The sequence below is a fragment of the Balaenoptera ricei genome, chromosome 1 (genome assembly GCF_028023285.1).
Source record: "Balaenoptera ricei isolate mBalRic1 chromosome 1, mBalRic1.hap2, whole genome shotgun sequence".
In the NCBI taxonomy this organism is placed as follows: domain Eukaryota; kingdom Metazoa; phylum Chordata; class Mammalia; order Artiodactyla; family Balaenopteridae; genus Balaenoptera; species Balaenoptera ricei.
Window position 1 is genome coordinate 30,471,691 of NC_082639.1, and position 7,320 is coordinate 30,479,010.

Consider the following 7,320-nt stretch of genomic DNA (forward strand, 5'->3'; position numbering starts at 1 on the left):
ATGCTGTTGAAGTCAAGCCTGAAGAAGGGAGGGAGGAAAACACTTCTTAGGGTGGCAAACAGCTGTTCTCCAGCGTCATTTCAGATTGGGTAAAGGGAAATGGGCTAAAACTATAGTTAGCAGGAGTTAAGTTAGAGCAGAAAAGCTATACTGATGGGGGGGAGGGGAGAGGGGAGAGGGTAGGAGTAATCAAGACAGGCTGTGGAATCTCCTTCTCAGGAGAGGAGGGGGAAGCCCTAACTATGGAGACAAGGGAACAGGGTCTTTTACAGTGACAGGGGCATGGATGGAATGACCTCTGGTGTGCCCTGATGGCCAGGGAGCAGAGCTGGTGGATGGCCAGAGAAAGTGGAGCAGTTGGGTCCCAAATACCAGGATTTGGGCTCATTCGGCCAGATCCTTGCCAAGTTTGCAGGGGGCAAACAGCCATTTCTGAGTTGGTCCTGGGCCCCCTCCACCCCTGCTCTCCAGCCCCTCCCCTCTCCCCTCTGCCCTGAGCCTTTCCTCCATCTCACCGGCCCTTGGCTCTGCTCTGTGCCTAATCAAACAGCCCCAAATGCCGAAAACTCGATGTTTATTTTATTTTATTTTTTTACACACTTGCATAACTCCCTGACAAGCCACGCCAGGCGTTGGGCTTTTTGTTTGGTTTTATTTTGTTGCATTTAGGGGAAAAAAAAAAGAAAGAGAGAGAGAGAGAATGAATAACACAAACCACCCAGCCCCAGAAGCTGTCCCAGGCCAGGCAGTGGGTCGGGTTTCCTGCCTGAGGAAAAGTCTGCGGGAGTTGGGGGGCCTCGCTACTAGGCTCAGGAATGAGTGAGAAAGGGAAGAAAGCCACCTGGGTCAGAGAAGATAATGAATTAGAACCATGTGACAAAAATGGATGAATAATAAAGAGCATTTCTTGTGCACCTAATATATGCCAAGCACTGTGCTTTCCATCTAAATTCCGTTACCTAATTTTGCAACCATTTTACTTTCTTTTTTCTTTTTCTCACAAATGTGAATTCCAAGCCTCAGAGACATCAGGTAATTTGCTCAGAGATACACAGCCTGTAAGTGGCCAGCCCGGTTCCCATTATGCTAAATAACTTGTAACTTCCCTGAAAGAGTCATGGTCCCCTGAGTTTGCATATGCTGGTCATTCTGCCTAGAAATGCCTTTTTCTCTGGCCCTTCTCTTACCATCCTTCAAAATGTTTATGTGAAGTTTCACCCAGCCACCTTGCACATCAGCCTCCGGACCTCGTGTAGACCTATTCATCACTCATCACTGGCCTGTGGTCATCTCTCCCACTGCAGTGTGAGCCCCTTAAGGGCAAAGGCTGTGTCTGATTCAGCCTTATGATCCCAGCACCATAGACATACTTAACTGATGTTTGGTAAACTGAACCCCTAGACAGCCAGGATTGCATCTTTTGTAGCTCCTGCAAGCTTATTCAGATGATGCCCCAGGTCACTGTTACTATTCACCCAGGCCAAGATCATCATTCTCATTAGAAGACCTAAGGTCAGTGGACTCAGGCCAGGGCAGTAGCTCTTAGAGATTAGTGAAATTCTTTATACTTCATGTCGTCCTCTAACAGGCAAGAACTATTGTACTACCTGCAGTGTCAGTATCAATATACTTTTAGCTACAAGTAATAGAAGACCAGCTCAAAATGGCTTAGACAGCAGGGTGGTGTATTATCTCATGTATCAGGAAGAGCTGAGGTAGGAATGATCCAGCAGCTGAGGAACCACACACATCAGATTCTGTCCTCTAGTCTCATTCCACCACCCTCAGTATGTTGGCCATTATCCTCATGATCACAAAATAGCTGCAGCAGCTCCAGGCACTACATCTTCAACCAAGCCCAGCAATAACTTAAAGAGTTACGTGGCACTCTAAAATGGTTAAAAAGATAACACTGTGCTATTTTATCCCAATTAAAAAGAAATTTAAAAGAGCTAACTGGATCACATGCCCACCACTGAACCAACCAGACAAGAGGGATGATGCTACTAAAATTAGCTTAGACCAGTCAGGATTTACCTGAATTATGGGGGGAAGGGTGTTCACAGACAAAAGCAAAACTCTGACAGCACTGAAGAAAGGGAGATGGGCTTTTGGGTAGGCAACAAACAGTGCTTGTGATCACACTGTGACTCAAAGAAAAGATGACTTTGTTATTGTCAATTTATTGCAGACTCCCCTGCAAACCTTAGTCTCCGTGACCCCATTGTCCTCTGAGATCTTGTCCTCTGCCTCTCTTTCATGGAGGCAATATAGGATAGTGGTCAAGTGCACCGACACTGGAATTAGGCTTGTCTGAGTTAGAAGCCCATCTCTACCACCAGCTAGCTCAATGTCCTTGGACCAGTCACTTCACCTCCCTGAGCCTCAGTGTCCTCATCTGTAAAATCAGTATAGTAACACTACCTGCTCCACCACAGTTCTTATGGGCCTAACATAAGGAAATGCATTTAAAGAGCTCACCGCAGTGCTAGGAATCTTAGTGAGTATTTAGTACATGCTGGTTTTTTATAATTAGCTATAATTTTGTCCTGTCATTCATAAATATTAACTGCTGTTGTATCCCAGGCATTGGGCTGGGAATGGAGGATAGAGAAATGGATATAAGGGAATTCCCTGGCAGCTCAGTGATTAGGACTCAGCGCTTTCACCACGGTCCTGTAAGCCGCATGGTACAGAAAAAAAAAGAGAGAGAGAGAGAGAAATGGATATCATACTGTCCTCCTAAGGCACTCCTGGTCTAGTTGGGGAGATAGATTTATGAAACAAGGTAGATGAGGAAGAGTGATGGCACAAAGAAAGGGGCAATCTTGACTCCTTGAAGGCGTCAGAGAAGCTTCTCCAAAGAGGAGATGCTTGCTTGAAAGACTTGGCATTTTCTAGGCACGTGAGATGAAGAAGGCATTCCAGGCAGAGGGAATGGTGTGTGCAAAGGCCCAGAAGCCTAATGCATCACAGTGCCCTTAGAGGTATAAGTTCATCCTGCTTTGTGGGGATTTAGGATGAGAGAGGTGGGAAGGAGGGCAGCAGGTGAGATCCTTCCAGAAGGGCCTCCTGGACCAGGCTAAAGAACAGGGACTTTACCCTGAGGGCAGTGGGGTTTATGAAGTGGATAAGAGGCAGGATGGAGTTGTGCTTTAGAAGGAGTGCCTGGCACCTCTTGTGAAGGCTGGCTTTGAAGGGGAGAGTCTGGAGGGGGTGAGGAGCCCCAGGGAGGGAGGATCGAGGGGAAATTTCCTGCTCTTCCCCTTTCCTCTCTCATTCTCCCTTCCCGAGGGACGGTGTGTCCTCTGGAAGCCTGCTCCCACCATAAACCCACCGTCCCAGAGTCTCTGCCTTGTAGGGAGCTTGGGCTCCCCTAACACACCTCTGGGATGCCGCAGCCCTCACCCCGCTGGGTCTGGAAAACCCACCGATTCTCGCCCGGGGGGGTGGGGGTGGGGAGCACGAGCCATCAGCCTTCTTCCCCTCGCCCGCCCTTCGTGGCCCTGCCTGCACTATCCTGGGAAATTCCTGCTCTTTTCCATTCCTGCTGTTCTGCATCCCCCCTCTCCTCACCAGGGTTACCTGCCCTCCAGTGACTTCTTTGATTACCCAGGATGCTGATGTCTGTCTCAAGGTCCTCTTCTCCATCGCAGGCACAAGCATCATCTCGGGGACCTCACGCTCCATGTCAATGCCATGTTCAACACCTCCCGGGGCCTCCCAGACTGTGTCAATAGTCCGCTTCAGCCTCCTGCTCACATGGCCACTCCCTCCTCTCGGCCTCACCCAAACTGCTCCATCCCTGAGATCCCAGACTCCCCCCCACAGGCCCCCACCATACCCTCCTCCTCCCTCCCCCCTAATTCAGATTCTTGACGTTTTGACTACTGGATAATGATTTCTGCCCTGTCCTCACCTCAACATCTCAACTGCCCTGCAAACCCTCAGCCCCTTCCCACTGAGCTCTGCAGAAGAATCCCCCAGCTACCTGCCAGCCTCCACTGGGCACTCTGCCACCAGTGTTCCCCCCTCAAGCCACCCAGGCCCACCCTCATCAAGACAGCTAAGACAGCCAAGAGTGACTCCTTCAGTGTCCTGCCCCTAAAACTAAACTCGTGACCCAGAACCTCTTTCTCTGCAGATTTCCCCCTTCTTGGTAAACAGCAGTGAACCTGACAAACAGGAAACTGGGAGTTGTTTTTCATTCTTCTCCGTCTCTCACCTCCCACATCCACTCCATCGGCAAATTCTGTTGGTTCTACCTCCAGACCATTTCCCAAACCCACCTACTGCTTACCTCACTGCTACCCCTTTATGCCATCTATGCGGCTTACCTGGTCCATCGTAAGTGTCCCTGACGGCTTCCCCTCTATCCCCGCTCCCTCCCCAGCACAGGCTTCACACAGTAGCCACAATAAACTTTAAAAATTATAAAGCAGATCCCATCACTGACTTCCCTGCTTAAACCTTCTAGTGATTTTCCATCACACTTAGAATAAAATCCAAACACCATCCCTTATAAGGCCACAACCCTCCGGCTTCATCTATTGCCCCTCTCTCGGCTTCAGCCTTACCGAGCTTCTTTCAGCTTGTTGATCACTCCAAACTCTTTCTCATCTCAGGGCCTTTGCACCGGTCCCCTGCCGGCTCATCCTTCCCACAGAACTTCACGTGGGCAGCTTCTTTTCTTCCTTCCAATCTCAGCTTAAACATCATTTTGTTTGAAGGGCCTTTCCTGACCTCTCCATCTAAGTAGTTCCAGTAACATTCCCTATCACAGCTTCCTTTCTGTTTCATTGGATGTTGTATTTTTTTAAATTTATTTTTTTAATTAATTAATTAATTTTTAAATTATAAATTTAAAACAATTTTTATTGGAGTATAGTTGGTTTAAAATGTTGTGTTAGTTTCTGCTGTACAGCAAAGTGAATCAGTTATACATATTCATATATCCAGTCTTTTTTAGATTCTGTTCCCCTATAGGTCATCACAGAGTATTGAGAAGAGTTCCCTGTGCTATACAGTAAGTCCTTATTAGTTATCTATTTTAAATATAAAAGGGTGTTTATGTCAATCCCAATCTCCCAATTTATTTCTCCCCCCTTCCCCCCAGTAACCATAAGTTTGTTTTCTTCATCTGCGGCTCTATTTCTGTTTTGTAAATAAGTTCATTTGTACCACTATTTTAGATTCCACATATAAGTGATATCATATGATATGTGTCTTTCTCTGTCTGACTTACTTCACTCAGTATGACAATCTCTAGTGGGCATTGTATTTTGTAATCATTCACTTGCTGGCTCCCCTGTGGGACTCGAGTTCCCATTGCTTGCATGTGAAGAGCCCTTCTTCCTTTCATAGTCCTCACTCTCCGTTGCTAAGGTCACCAGCAACCTCCTAATCGCCACATTCTGTAACTCCTTTGTCTTCCTTTTCTATCTCTCTGCAACTCTTTTTTTTTTTTTTCTCTTTTGGCCGCACCCCGCAGCATGCGGGATCTTGGTTCCCAGGGATCGAACCTGTGCCCCCTGCAGTGGGATCTCAGAGTCCCAACCACTGAACCGTCAGGGAAGACCCTCTCTGCAACGCTTGATACCCCCTCCTTCTTGGAAGTCTTCTCTCCACGGTCCTGGCTCCTGTTCTCTGTCCTTTGCCAACCTCTTCTCCCAGCCCTTAAGGGTTTTTCTTGGCCCTCTGTGCTACTCTTTGACCAGGAACTAATATAGATAGAAAACACAATGTCTGATAGTAAGAAAAGTAAGTGTGATGGTTAATTTTGTGTGTCTACTTGGGCAGGCCATGGTGCAAACATTATTCTAGATGTTTCTGTGAAGGTATTTTTAAGATGAGATGAACATTTGAGACTTTGAGGAAAGCAGACTACCCTCCATAATGTGGGTGGGTCTCGTCCGATCAGTTGAAGGCCTTAATAGAATAAAAACTGACATCCGCTGAGCAAGAAGGAATTCTGTCAGCAGATGGCCTTTGGACTTGAACTGCAACACCAGCTCTTCCTTGGGTTTCCACCTTCAGCCTATCCTGCAGATTTTGGACTTGCCAAGCATCCACAATTGTGTGAGCCAATTCCTTATACTGCACACATACACACACACACACACACACACACACACACAGACACACACACACACACACACAGACAAAACACATTTGTTCTCCTTCTTTGGAGAGCTCCACTAATAGAGTGTTAACTAAATGTTAACTAAAAATCCCCTAAACTCTTTTCCTTAGTGAGATCATCCTCACAGATTCAAACATGTTGGGGCTGAGAGTTCTAGTCTTGGCTTTGCCACTTTCTGGCTGGGTGACCTTATCCGAGTCCCTGGACACTTCTAAACCTGTTTCTCCCACAGTCTTTCCCATACCAGTAAATCCAACCGCTGAAGGTAAAACCCAGAGGCATTCTGGATTGCCGTCTCCTTACTCCCCACCTCTGAGCCGTCAGCAAGCTGTTGCACTTCTGCCTCCAGAGGGTGTCTGAATCCATGCACTGGGATCCACCTCCTCTCCCATCACCCTGGTCCAGGCACCGTCATTGCCTGCCTGGTGATGCTGGTCTCCTGGCTTCCCTTTTGTCCCCACAATCCACAGCAGCCAGGGTGACTTTTTTAAAAATATAAATCAAATCATAGCACTTGTATGAGTTTCCTATTGCTGCTGTAACAAATTACCACCACCTCAGTGGCTTAAAATAACACAAATTTATTATCTTACCCTTCGAGAGGTCAGAAGCCCAATTTAGGGCTGCATTACCCCTGGAGGCTCTGGGGAAGACTCTGTTTCCTTGCCTTTTCCACCTTCTAGAGGCCACCCACATTCTGTGGCTCGTGGCCCCTTCCTTGCATCACTTTGACTTCTGGCACTGTCATCACATCTTGTTCTCTGACTCTGAGCCTCCTGCCTCCCTTTTATAAGGACCCCTGTGATTATACCGGGCCCACCTGGATGATTTAAGATAATCTCTCCATCTCGAGAGCCTTAACTTAGTCAAGCTGTGAAATCCCTTTTTCCAGGTCAGGTAACACATTCACAGGTTTTGGGGATGCATGTAGGAATCTCTGGGGGGCTGTCTACCATGGCACTCTTAAATCTTCCCGCTGCACTTAGAATTAAGGCCAAACATTTCCCCTGATTCACAAAACCCTTGGTGGCCTGCCCCTGCTCTCCGACTCTGCCCATGGTGGCCTCTTGCTGTCCCCTGAGAGCCCCAAACTCAATCCTGCCGGAGAGTCTTTTTCTTGCTTTTCCCTCTGCGTTGAATGTTCTTTTCCCAGGTCCGTACATGGCCTGCCCTTATTG